We start from the raw sequence: 15,542 nt of genomic DNA, 5'->3' as shown, positions 1-15,542 counted from the left end.
CCAGAAAAGAACAATAACCGGCAGGAAAAAGGACCTTTTAAGTCCGCTAGACCAAGTCATGAGAATCACAATTGAAGCAAATTCATGTAGTTCGGTATCACGCCACAAGCTGTTCTTTCAAAGAAATTGGCTGAAGAAACCACTATTTATTTACCACTAATACAATCAAAACGATAACTCTTGTCCAGACGCATAGATAAAAAAACTTAATGGGGTTTCACTTAATTCATCATGTCGGAAAGAAGTACAACACATCTCATCCAACAACATTCCATCCCTTTCTTTCTGAAAGTGAAAGTGAAAACAAACAAGTCCTGGGTGAAGTCTGAAATGTGGAATCTAGTTCTACTTGGGGTATTTTCTATACATTCACATTGAATTAGTTGCTAATTGTAAGACAGCAAGCACTACACTGAGCTCATAGAAAAGATCTGTCTCACATTATATCTATCACTATTCACGGGTAAAAACAGCTAGCAAATGACAGAAAACACTAAAACTAGCAGGAAGCTGCTAAATTACAATCAACTGCAACTTTATAATCAATATAGACAGCTTTTGCCTTTGCATCATCAAACCTATTCTCTCTATCTCTTATGCAAATGTTTTCTTTCTAAAAAAAATATATATATTTGAAAGGAAGAAAAAAATATCCCATTTCAAACTAATTGCATGAAATCACTGATTACGTGGCAATCTCATCGACTTCAGAATTGAACACAAAACTTGGAAAAGTGGTAGTTATATCCCTGCATTATAATCACAACAAATGTATTTATTATATCAGTCAGAGTCGTGAAGTGCATGATATATTCACGAGAGACACGAACAAAATACAATACATACCTCAGATATGGAAGCGTCATGATTGTCAGCAATGAAGGGTTTTGTGTCACAAAATTAAGCCATTCGGATTTGTCTATCTTTCCATCTTGATTTACATCTGCTTCTGAAAATGTCTGTTCACAAAATTTGATGTAAGGTAAGGACCTTTGGTGCGGATTCATCTTAAACACCAACAGGATGAGAATCGAAGCTATATGGTTTATTGCCTGAATAGTCCTAGGGTAACAGAGAGGACATTAATCATGTCCTGAAAAGTTTTCCAAGAGATTAAGGATCTCTTTTTTCTTTCCTTTGTAGGTCATTTTCACCTAAATTAAACGAGGAGTGGCAACAGTTACCTTATCCAATATAATCTCAATGGTCTCGTCAGCCAACTTCATTTCGGACTCGCATAAAAGTGCAATTAACATTTGCTTGAGCTGCGGTTATGTTGAAACGTGTTGGGTTAGAATTGGTCAAACCGAAACCAAACCATATATGACTGGGTCAAATACAGATAGGGTAATGGATTAGATAAAAGCAAAACAGATTAACCTAAATCCAATCTAGTTAAATTGGACCCAATTAAAAGGGTAGACCAACAAATAAACCTGAATCATATATATATATATGTGTGTGTAGGTACACAACATATGTATGTGTGTGTGTGGGTGTACACGAAATAAAACAAAAAAGAAAAAAAAAAAAAGAAGAGAATAATAATAATAATAATAATAAAAGGACAAAGGAAAGATGAGAAACTTCAAATTCAAATACTATACTTTTTAAACCGTGAACTTCATAGATAATCATATAATGCATCACCTCAAACCCTGTCACCACACATGTATAAATATACATACAAACATGTATCATGCGTTTATTACACCCCTATTGTATCAAGCAACAGGTCAACAAGAGATTGATGGTAAATAGATTATTTTATGATTTTTATCTACATAGAGGAAAAATATATATTTACACGCACACATTACATGCATATATAAAAGTTCCAATATAGTATAGTTAAATGGCAACAAATTCAGAAAACAAAAATATGACAGTGTCATGAAAATAATACCCATTGTGCATAATAACTAATAAGTTTCACTATATGCAACGTTTATGACTTTCAGTTTCAGAATGACAAGTTTAAATTAGCCTTTTAGAGATAAGCAAGCAATGGGTCAAGCCTTTTAGAGATAAGCAAGCACTGGGTCAGAGTCTTGTGGAGGCACGTGCCAATTGACAATATAGTATAGTTAAATGGCAACAAATTCAGAAAACAAAAATATGACAGTGTCATGAAAATAATACCCATTGTGCATAATAACTAATAAGTTTCACTATATGCAACGTTTAAGACTCTCAGTTTCAGAATGACAAGTTTAAATTAGCCTTTTAGAGATAAGCAAGCAATGGGTCAGAGTCTTGTGGAGGCACGTGCCAATTGACAATCCCCAGCTCGTGTTCAATATTACATAATATCTTATCCAGCCATATGAGTTTTTCTTGAAAACAAACGTACATAAGTTCCTTTAATTGTTTCCATAGAGCATTGTAAAAACTGCTAAAAACTATAACCACCAACATACCTCTTGTAATGCAACCGAGTATAAATAGAACTATATTGTAATGCAAACCTTTTTCTTTTTTTTTTTTTAGTTAAAGGTAAGCTTGTATTGAAGATAAAATAGATACATGAAGCCCTCAAAGAAGAGGGGAAAACAAAATCACATGAAGGCCGAGGCCATTAACAGAGACAAAAAGATAACAAAAGGTTAAAGGACCTATACAATACACAGCAACCATTGAAACATGGCAAAAACCAAGTCTTGTTGCTTGTGAACCAAGAAGGGAGACACTGCTATCTTCCAATCACAGCTTCTTGTACCTTCCAGAACGTCAAAAACCAGTGATTTAGCTTTAAGTAATCAACCAAGAGTGCCCATAAGCTGCTCTACAAGCCTATGCAAACAAATTGTGAAGATCAACCTCAGCTGAAATCCCCCTTAACTCAGCACAGTTTTTTAACTTAATTGCTACTAGTTTAGCTCGAACACAAGATTTGACTTGTGAGAAGATGTGATTAGGGCTGGAGTATGCATTTCTGAATGCTCTTCTATTTCTCTCCAACCAGAGATAGTAGATCGCTGCAGACAACAAAAGTTTATGAACTAGAAATCTTCCAGAGGACCAATGAGTTGAGCACCAGTTAATCAGCTCATTCCAGCAGTTGGGTAGAATATAGAATCCTGCAACCTCTTGTATAGCAATCCAAACATGTGAACTGAAACAACATTTGAAGGACAAATGATCCAGTGATTCATTCTCAGCCATACATAGATAACACCTGTTAATATAATGCTTGTGAAGCATAGGGTTTGAATCCAATGTATACAGTCTACCTCTAACAGCAAACCAGACAATGCAACTATGTTTAGGGATGTGATGTTTGAACCAAATTAATTTGTGCCAAATAAAGGATGGAGAAGGAGGGGCAAAGTAAGCAATAGTTTGGAGGAATGAGTAAGCTCCAGAAGAACTAGGCAACCAATGAATACTATCCATTTGCTCTGAGGGAGATTGTAAAGAGTATAGCTGAGAAAGGAAATTAACAGACTGAAAAAATTGAGGGTCAGCTAGAGGTAATGCGAACTTTTGGATGCACTTTATGCAATCTGAGGTAATTATGTTGTAGATGTAGCTTTCAACTTACAATCAATCTTGTCTTTTTTCGGGGCATTTGGGTGGAAGACATTGAGTGATCTAACAAATTCACCAAAATCAATGGCTCCCTTTCTGTTAACATCAAACAAATCAAAGATCTGCATGTAAAATTTATCCAATTTTAGATAGAAAATAATTAAAATGGATGATTTTACACTAATTTTTAACACACAAATTTTCCAAAGAGAGAAAGAAGAAGGAGAAAATTTGTTTATAATTTTTGAAGACATGGAATTATATATATGTAATATATAATTTACGTTCATCTTCAGCTAACAACCTAAGCTGAAAACCGTTATAACTCCATACCGTCAATCAAATCCAATTTCGTATCTAAATTAGTGCCTAATAAACCCATGCACGTCATATATTTTCCAAACCTAAGAATTAAACCATAACCCAGCTCCCAACAAGCACAGAAAATATATTAGTGTATATATATGCATATGTGTTGTACATAGAAGAAAGTTATGAGATATAAATTTTATAATTGTCTAATTTCGTTGTCAAAATAAGTCCGATCGAGTTGTAATTTTTCAGTTCAAAATTTCAAAGATTGAAGATCGGATGCGGATTTGAAGAAGTTCAAGTGTTCATGGTTGCTACACTCCATGTTGATGAGACTAATGCTTTAGGAAGGTATGTGAGTGAGTGAGAACACTTAAGGAGTTTAGAAGGCTAAAGAAAACCAAAATAGTCTATTCTGCCTAGTGGGAACCGGTAGGAGAATCTTTGAACCGGTAGGAAACATTGGTTCACAAAAGATTTGGTCACTGCCAATCTTGAACTGGTAGGAGAAATGGGAACCAGTAGCCAAAGACGTCGAAAAGGTTTCTGACGATCTTGAACCAGCAGCCGGTTTGGGAACCGGTAACACTTGAACCGGTAGCTAATTTGGGAACCGGTAGCAAGAGTCCTGACAACATTCAAACTTTTAGTTTCCTGTTTTGATTGTTTCTTTTTTGATCGCACTTCCTTCCAAGTCCTATGCACGAAATTTTTCATACTTTCAAAGGGTCTAGGGTATTCTAAACTCTATATAAACCTTGGTAGACTTCTAGGTTTAAGTATGGCTTTAGGGAAAATTAATTCTATATATTGAAAAAGCTTTCTAGAGAGAGAAAATTCAGAAAATCAAATCTGATTATTCTGAATTTATTTATGAGAGCATACACATATATTCATGAGTGATTTAGTGGTGTTGTTCTCTATCTCATCGGAATTGGAGCTATACTGAAGATTCAGATATTCCAGATGAGAAGTAGGATTTAATTTTTCTACAATCGAGTTCAGATCTTGAAGAAGAGAAGTAAACGCAATCACACTTTGAAAGGGTTGGAGCATTCGTGGAGTGTTGTCTGATCTACCTGCTAATCTTCTACAAATATCAAGTGTCAGTCTGAGATCAAGTTGCTGTTGGGTGAGGAGTCGCAAAGCCAGAGGATTGTCAGCGGTTGGTGTGGTGTAGAACGATAGGGTGCGAGTCAGAGTCAAAGTTCGGTATACTTTGTTTCAAACATAGTGGATTGGTTTACTTTAAACTGTATAGTCCACGAGGTTTTTCCCATAACAGTTGACGTATTTTATCAACTGGGGTTTCCTCACTAAAAATCCTAGTGCAATCTCTCTAAACTTTACTTGCTTTACTTTTCAGTATTTATATTTATGATTGTGGATGTTTAATTGATCATGCGATTTAATCAATCATAAATTGAGCAAGTTGACCTAATAATTAGATCTTGGTCATGAAAGGAGTTAATCACAATTAAAATCAACTATTTCCGCACCCCGCGTAACTCTTGTTTCACAAAAGTTACATGGAGTCCAACACAAACTTTCATTCAACTTAGCAAAGTTCAATCATAAAAATTTGTCCCAGGTTCTACTCACAAACATTGATGCAGCCCTTGGCTTATAACAAGGTTTCAAGAGAAATTGTGGAGAAATTTATGTAATTAAGATCTAGAAATGCCAATCAATTAAGCATGTAATAATCTCCAACCAACAAGAGAACAAAGAACACTAAATTTTACAACCAAGTATATGCAGAAATTATTTAGAGAGCAACCTTACTTAATGGAAATATAATCAAGCCATAAACTTCAATAAATACTAAACAGTAACTATAGTGCATAGCATAAGAGCTTGTCAAAAAATCCAGAGAAGCGTTATAAGCCCACAGAAACCAAGACTAGATGTAAATGAACATTAGGGAATGGTTAGAAAGGAGAAAGGGTGATAAGTCTCTTGGTTGCCTTGTCTCGATTGTTACCAATGATCTTGGATGAGGTTGTATTTCAAATTTCGGGATTTCCTATTTGATATTTCTGATTCAGTATATATTGCAAAGTTTTAAGGGGTTAGTCAACTTTCCTTTTGGGGATAAATTGAAAATTGAAACTTAAATATAGAAATATGTATAAATTACATGTATAAGACAAAGTGAAGTAAATACAGCTTTAACTCAATTGTCAACTCAGCAATTTACCCATTGGACAGTTTCCAGTGAGAGGGAAATGAAGACGAGACAAAAATCCTCGGTGGAACAGTGAACCTGTTCCAACCAGTTGGTAAAAAGTTAAAAATAGGAATGGTATATACCGTAGCATAAAATGTATACCATATAAAAAATATATACCGTATATAATTGATATACTAAATTTATAATTGCCAGCTAAACATGACTTTTATGTATTTACAATTGCTAACCAATCCTGATGATTTGAAATTTCAATCACCCGCTATTTTCTTTTTATTTTGTTTCCTTCTCTAGCTTTTCAAATTTTTAGATCTCTCTAACCACGCCAGAGCTATTCCAACCAAAAGAGTGTGTTTGTGTTTGTGTGCATCGGTGTTGTTTTAGAGAGGGGGGAGGGGGTGGGGCAGAGGAGGCGATGGAGGGGGAAGAGGAGGGAGAGGATAACAGTTATTCAAAACACTAATTTAGGGTAAAACCAAGACCATGGCCGTTGACTTGGTGGACGAATTTCCACATGGATCTGATGGGGGTGTGGTGCACACGATTGTGGTCCCAATCGAGAGGGCAAAGCTTCTGTTGCAGACCCAAGAGAGCAACATAACGATTGTGTTATTTGCTACACAGGAGATTCAAGGGAATGTTTAATAGTATTGTTCGAACTCCCAAAGAAGAAGGCATTCCCTCTCTATGGAGAGGCAACTGTAGTAGTGTTATTTGTTACTACCCCTCTGTTGCTCTCAATTTCTCACTCAAGGTATTCTTGCTTTCGTTAATCCAAAAAAAAAGGTATTCTTGCTTTCATTGTATGCATATTTACATATATGTTTACATATGCCCTTGTGATACCCCCGGATTTCCAAATGCTGGTTGGCCATGCCCACGCCCAAATACCCGAGGATATCAAAAATAAAATCGGCAATAAACGAACACAGAGTACAAAAGAATAAAGAAAAATAAATAAAATGCTGACAAGAAACTAAAATGATAATCTAATAATAAACCTCATAATATATTTCCATTAATTAATAAACTCTTTTGATACAACTGATCCTCCAAAATACAACTCGGGAATCCATACTGTGTGGGCCCCTAGAAAATCCAAACTAAACAAATGACAGCAATAATTGCCTAAATCAGGAAACTGAATCATAAAGGATCAACTATGTAGCATCGGGAGAATGAAATAGACTGATCCCCGCTCAGCACGAACAACCTCTACTCCTGACGAATACCTGAAAAATAATGGTGGGTCAGGCCCACAAACAAGTTATACTCTACTACAGTCCAAGCAGAGATCCGATACACGTATACATCCTAGTCAATCCAAACAGTAACTAGTAATCCGTATATATATATATACACACACACTAAAGGAACCTCACTAGACTATAGGGTTGTCTCAACCTGAATAGTAGGCAACATGCAAAACGCACCTATAGTGGGCATGAGTACTTAGACCTACCAGGGTACATAACTACACTATATCTAACTACACATCCCTGGCGATATACGCACTCTAACCACTGATCCTAAAACTCAAGCTCATATCATGGCACCATACTTATATATATATAATTTAGTAACCATCCTATCCAGTATAAATTAATCCTCCATAAATCATTCAACTTGTTCAGCTGACCTGACTTAAATATAAGTAGGACTTAACATTTTAGTTAATCAATTCCCTTATATAATAAATTAATCCTACATAAGTCATTCAACTTGTTCAGCTGACCTGACTTAAATATAAGTAGGACTTAACATTTTAGTTAATCCATTTCCTTATATAAAATAGGTATGACTTAACTGATAAGTTAATCCATTCCTAAAATGTCACCGTCCCATACTGGTGCATTAAATCACATAATCCAACAATTGATGTAATGATTAAGGAAATACATCAAACAATCCAGAAATTACTATGATAATATGATATCAAATTATCACAAAATATGAATGACTTATTATTTATTTAAGCTTCCTATATCATATGTCATACAAAAACTGAATCTTATATATGATGATATTTTATTATACCGTCAAATAAGCATTCTCCATATTCAATTCATCCTACACATTTAATCTCAATTGCTAAAACATTTTAAAAGATTAAATTCATTCGTTTGTTTAAAACAATCAAATAGCAATCATCATTATGATTGAGTCTATTTAAATTTATTTAAACCCAAACTTAGTTCCTATTTATCGTTCAGGAATCTTAGGCATGTTTCTACGTTCCATCATTCCACAAATATGAAAAATACATAATTTAAACATATAAAAATTCACACCGGAAATCAAATCAAAATCATGCATTTATCAATTCATAACACAAGAACAGATATGAACCAATTTCATAAAACCTATGTTGTAATCCAATTAAACATGCATAATTATTTAATTTTATGTGTTTAACAAATTCTGGAATTTCCTAGGCATATATAGAAATATGAATCAAAGGGAAAGAGATAGAATAAGAACTTGCCTTAAACTTTCGGATCGAAAATTAAACTTCTTCTTTCTTGATCTTCTCTCTACAGGGTTTTTTTTTCCTCCTTCCCTCTCTAACTCTCTCTTTCTCTCTCTCTCTTTAGAATATATCACGTGAATATTTCTAACCCCGTTTTACAACCAATAGCTATATATTTATAGGCTAAATAAAATAATCCTAACCCTTTTCCCAATCCAAGTCAACTTAAAAAAATATATATATTAAAATATTAAAAAGGTAAGTAAAATATGTTACGTATATAATTTATGTATATGTTTATTAAATATATAAATTATACACATTCCATTATTTATTAATGGATTATCCAATAATACTTAAGTTACCATAATATTATAAAGTAACTTAAAACATAATACGTATCAAATCTATGTATATTTTTATTATTTAAATATAAAACATATACATCAGATTAAATATTACTACCCAAGTTACTATAAAAGTAATTAATAAATTATTTTCCCTTTTATATATATTAAAAAGGTAAAGAAAATATGTTACGTATATAATTTATGTATATGTTTATTAAATAAATAAATTATACACATTTCATTATTTATTAATGGATTATACAATAATACTTAAGTTACCATAATATTATAAAGTAACTTAAAACATAACACGTATCAAATCTATGTATATTTTTATTATTTAAATATAAAACATATATATCAGATTAAATATTACTACCCAAGTTACCATAAAAGTAATTAATAAATTACTTTCCTCTTTTAGATGTGTATATAATATATATATATATACATACACAATTATCTATGGGTAATAATCCATACACATCCAACCTCCTATCCAAGTAGTCCATGAAATCCAATTAGTTGGCCCATTACTACTAACCATAACAATAAAAGAAAAATAAAATAAAATAATAAAAGAAAAGAAAACATTTAATTTACAATTAATCAAAGTACTATTTAAGCACATAATATAATTAAACAATTAACACATAGACAAATGCAAATAATACATAGACACATAATCAAATAATCAAGTAATACCTAATTCAATTAAACACATAAGTAATTAGTCAAATAATCAATTAAATAATTAACAATACAATTAAAACAAATAAATAAATACCGAAACTATCCTTTTAAAATTAGGGGTATTACATTCTTCCTCCCTAACAAAAGGAATTCCGTCGTCGGAATTCGCCCTTACTTTCTTCCATTATGCTTGGAAATTGTGAGCGAAAAACATCCTCCTATTCCCAAGTAGACGCAACCTCACTATAAGGGCTCCACTTAACTCCAATATACCGAGTGGTATACAGGGTTCCTATATTTTAAGAAACACAATAATCATACGATGCGTAGGTTATATCAAATAACAATGTAATCCTCCCATGTCGACAAAGGAATAATTTACATACCTCCAAGTGCCATAGAATATGTGCACAAACTCCTATGCACCCAGAGCTAATAATTTGGTAACGCCAATTCAGAGGCGACTGCCTCAATTACGAAATACAATCCTCTAAAAGTCAATGTAATAAGTAAAATTGACCTTTTTTTTTTTTTTTCCAAAAATCGCCTTTCTTCCTACATGGAAAACAGAATGAGCAAACTACTCCCTGATAGAAATACTCTAGTATACGAGTTCAACTATTTACAACATCCCACTGTCGCCTCCCAACCGCGCGCAGTTCAATACAAAGAGAAGTATCTCTTTTTGACATATTTTTAAATGAAGTCGAGGTCTGATTGTACAACCCTTACTTCCATTTCCAACCAATAAATGAGAGGTATGCATTGTGAAAGATACAAAACCTCCAAAGTTGTCACACTAACCTCCTTGTGCCAACAATATCACAGACAAAATTCCGACAAGTGAAGTAAACACTTCCAACTGTCCATGAAAATCTAGGATATATACCTCAAACATATCCTGTATGGTCTAATTTAATCTCTCGATTAATTCCTCCGTCTATAGATATGAAGTAGAGCTGCTGCTCCAAAATTTTCATAAAGCTCATTCGAAATAGCACTTTGCATCCACTAATATGGACATCCACATGCTATAACACCACTATCACTGAACTATAGAACTACTATAAAGTTCTAAAATAAGCATCACTCAAATTTATGTCCTCAAGTGATCTTTCTCAATCCACCACTCGGATTCCATATGAAAAATTGAAATTCCAAATCAATGTCGATCGTTTCCACTGACTATCACTTCTGTTTAGTTCAACTTCCATATTTGTTATAGAAAGTGGCTAAAGATTCCTATGATATCTGATGATCAACTTTCTACCTATGTAGTAGGTTTTACACTTAGGGCAATTATATACACGTCCCTATCCGTACCTGTTCACCAAAACTGACATTTAATGTCGTGATGTACCTTCTAACCATTTAGGTGTACCAAGAAAAATTATAAATTTTCATCTCAGTCGCCCGACCGTCATATCACTATTTACAGAAACTACTAACTCTCCTCCAGTACCTTAAACTCCTTCTCTAGGGTCAACTCCAATATTTAAAATTGACCTCCTGAATTACCTTGGTAATAACAAGTGTTATTATTACACCTGCTATACATTCAAATGATAACTCATCAACGAACTGAAAGATTTAAATATCTTATCGGTTGTTAAGAGCATCCACTTCTATAATTGCTTCCACCAGACGGAACTTGATATAAAGTGTGAATTACCACTTCTATCTATCTAAACCGTCTCGTGATCCATTATATTCAGATGAACTAAAGTCCTACCAGTTCGAAATAGACAAGAACTAAGCTGACCTAACTTATCAGTAAACCAATATCCCATCCAGAATCATGACCCTTGTGCGAAGTCAGCAATCCCTCAACTAAATCCATAGAAAATGCTCTCTCATTTCCACTTCAATATAGGGAATAGTTGTAAATGATCTAGTGATCTCTAATGGTCCATCTCGACTATCTAATAAAAATTACAATAGGAGACAAAATCACCATGTCCCCCCTCCTGCTTGTCCTCTAAACGTCCGCTTCATACCGTGAAGTATCATATTTCCACTAGGATAAATAAAGAACTAAGAGTTGTGAAACTCAGTCCTTGCATCCTCCATCCAATTTATCTGCAGAAAGTACTGTTAATCCGGTACCACCAGTTTTCGTCTGTACCCATTGTTTAAATTGGAGCATCTTCAAAAGCGAATTCTGCAACTAAATCTATCCACCACAGATCTGTAATAAACTTACCGATATTGAAAGTCAATCGGTAATTCCATTTATCAATAGTCAACTATGACTTTAACTTAACAAAAGTTAACAAATTATGACATTTCCATATATACCATACACCTCATTTTTATATAAGTGTTTGGTCTCACCATCTTATCTTTGACACACCCTACTTCTTTAAGACAAGTTAATGACAATCCAACTTTTTTGTCTAACTTCAAAAGAATATGAAATATTTCCATCCTCTACATAAGTCATCAATTTTCGTGCAATAGCTAATTGTTGCAAATTGTGACTAAAAAAAATAATTCCATATTATTTATGGAAATGAAGAGACTTAGTTTCCTCCTCCATGTGCAACACCGGCAAATTCTTCCTAATAACACACCCTCTTGAATAAATTCTTGATTAAGAATTTACTAATGAATATTTATTCAGTCTCCTATCCTCACTCGATGTCATTCCAATAAGTACTTAATCCAGTACTAAATCTTCCTTCCGACTTGGTAACAACTTCTGAAATTTTTAAGAAGATGTTTAGCAAATCCAGTACCTCTGATATATCATCATGGCATTACAGTAATCTTTATTTACCACTACCTCATGCATACCGAAACATTAACAACCACTAATATCATGGCGTTGTAATATGATACGAATCCATACCTAACGTAAAGTATATCAAACTAATTGTTCTAGATTATTTGACTCGTAGTGATGGTTTAATTATTCCATCCCAAAACACACCATAATGACACATGTCCAGGTCCAATAGATTGGCTAGATTTATGTGTATCTACCAAATCCTTCAACCGTACGCTCACAAATCTAGCTTAAATAGCGTTATTACTCCATGTTATTAAAACAATAGGTTGCTAATCACACACTTATGTCCCCAACTAAACCACATACCGAATCCCGAGTAATTAACAAACAAAAATAAATAAATAAATAAAACACGTATGATAAACACAATAAAACATAATATACTCCTAATTAGGGCATCGTTCTTTTCTAAAAAGGAAAGTCTCCTTTGAAATCAACCTTACTATATTTTTTCAAAATTTCCTTTTATAGTTTCATAAATAATCATCCAATCTCGAAACATATCCTATAAAACATAGCTTAAAAACACAAATATTTGCCTAAGCAAATACCAAGGGCTTAACCCTCATCCTTCTTATATGTGGAATATAAACTGTCTAACTTGGCTTTTTAAAACGAATTAGAACGTCATAACATAATACCAATGCCCTCTTGTATGTGATTTAAAAATTATGTATTTCATTCTAATAAGAACACATCCGATCCCCAACCTCCTGAACAATACTTCTTATATTCCTCTTTTAGAGATGATAAGAAAGCTTAATTATTTGTAGATTGATCAATCCCAATTCTACTAATAACATTCGCTATACTATTAGTAATTCAGATCACCTTGCGCGATCATCCATCTTCAAGATTTAGTACCCTTTCTATTGGATGCACATAAATCTTTTCCATTAGGATCCTTTTCGGCTCCTACTCCTCGCTTGTCTTCTTTTTGAGATCAACTGAAGTCGTGTTGGCCCCGATATGCAGTGACCTATCACGTACACCTAAATCCTTCATTGGCTTATACTTTTAAAGTAACGCCAAATGAACCTAAACCATCAATCCCTAACTCTGCCTTCTGGCAACGAAATCGATAACGTACTCCTTTACTCCTTTGGGTCTTTATCGTTTTCGCCTTAAACCCATCCTTTTCCTAGTGCCAATCATTCTATGATTACAGAATATAATTAACATCAGTTCCTCCTAACAAACCGTAAATAGAGTACAACGAATCCTAATATAGGCTCTAAGTTTTAAAAGACGCAACGCGGAAGTCACATAACGAAAGACACTTCTAAGGACACTTGAACCTGGAGTGCTCTGATACCAACTGTGATACCTCCGGATTTCCGAATGCGGGTTGGCCAGGCCCACGCCCGAATACCCGAGGATATCAAAAATAAAATGGGCAATAAGCGAACACAAAGTACAAAAGAATAAAGAAAAATAAATAAAATGCTGACAAGAAACTAAAATGATAATCTAATAATAAACCTCATAATATATTTCCATTAATTAATAAACTCTTCTGATACAACTGATCCTCCAAAATACAACTCGGGAATCCATACTGTGTGGACCCTTAGAAAATCCAAACTAAACAAATGACAGTAATAACTGCCTAAATCAAGAAACTGAATCATAAAGGAACTGCTATGTAGCATCAGAAGAATGAAATAGACTGATCCCCGCTTAGCACGAACAACCTCTACTCCTGATGAACACCTGAAAAATAATTGTGGGTCAGGCCCACAAACAAGTTATACTCTACTACAGTCCAAGCAGAGATCCGATACACGTATACATCCTAATCAATCCAAACAGTAACTAGTAATCCATATATATATATATACACACACTAAAGGAACCTCACTAGACTATAGGGTTGTCTCAACCTGAATAGTAGGCAACATGCAAAACGCACCTATAGTGGGCATGAGTACCTAGACCTACCAGGGTACACAACTACACTATATCTAGCTACACATCCCTAGCGATATACGCGCTCTGACCACTGATCCTGAGACTCAAGCTCATATCATGGCACCATACTTATATATAAAAAATTTAGTAACCATCCTATCCAGTATAAATTAATCCTCCATAAATCATTCAACTTGTTCAGCTGACCTGACTTAAATATAAGTAGGACTTAACATTTTAGTTAATCCATTCCCTTATATAATAAATTAATCCTCCATAAGTCATTCAACTTGTTCAGCTGACCTGACTTAAATATAAGTAGGACATAACATTTTAGTTAATCCATTCCTTTATATAAAATAGGTAGGACTTAACTGATAAGTTAATCCATCCCTAAAATGCCACCGTCCCATACCGGTGCATTAAATCACACAATCCAACAATTGATGTAACGATTAAGGAAATACATCAAACAATCCAGAAATAACTATGATAATATGATATCAAACTATCACAAGATATGAATGACTTATTATTTATTTAAGCTTCCTATATCATATGTCATACAAAAACTGAATCTTATATATGATGATATTTTATTATACCGTCAAATAAGCATTCTCCATATCCAATTCATCCTACACATTTAATCTCAATTGCTAAAACATTTTAAAAGATTAAATTCATTCGTTTGGCGCATGAGTCCTTCTTTGATACAGACTATTTCTCCTAGTCGGTGCTGACCCGATCGGCATATGACGATATTATTCGGCGAGGCCTGGCAACCTTTTTTACCCCAGTCACTTTCCCAGTTTACCCGAGGCTCGTCCGGATGTTCTACCAGAAACTCCGGCCTGCGCCGCATAATCCAGAGGAGCTACGGCCTCTATTGATGGCCACCTGATTTCCATCACTGTGGACACATTATCTCGATCATGACATTGTCCACATGACTGCCCTCCAGATCTATAGGAGCTATATCCTACTTTCTACAGGCCTACCTATGTAGATATGGCCGTCCTACTTACAGGCCACCATGCCGCTGGCGAGACTTTCGCCACCCGGACATATCTTCCAAACAATTTATGGTTCTTCGATTCGGTGCTCTACCGAAACGTCTTCATGGCCGACCACAAGATCTAGAGGCGTGGCGACATTCTTACAGCCTTATATGCTTTCTATTTAGGGCATTGACTGTCTATCCCTTCTCTCATCTGGTACGTGATGAAGAAGCTATATGATGACTATATCAGCAGGGACCGGCCCAGGTGGCCCAAGTCCCTCCCATTTGGC

At 34.3% G+C, this 15,542-nt stretch overlaps 1 pseudogene; it reads right to left on the bottom strand.

Moving 5' to 3' along the window:
• Nucleotides 1-685: 685 nt before the first annotated feature.
• LOC132305460 (calcineurin B-like protein 1) lies at nucleotides 686-6,519 on the bottom strand (annotated as a pseudogene).
• Between the last annotated feature and the right edge of the window lie 9,023 nt (nucleotides 6,520-15,542).

This window comes from Cornus florida, unplaced genomic scaffold (assembly GCF_030987335.1).
Source record: "Cornus florida cultivar Cherokee Brave unplaced genomic scaffold, ASM3098733v1 CherokeeBrave_3.0.0_Hap2_Chr04, whole genome shotgun sequence".
NCBI classification, from domain to species: domain Eukaryota; kingdom Viridiplantae; phylum Streptophyta; class Magnoliopsida; order Cornales; family Cornaceae; genus Cornus; species Cornus florida.
Note: the sequence above shows the minus strand (reverse complement) of the source record. Positions and strands in the feature narration are given on the sequence as shown.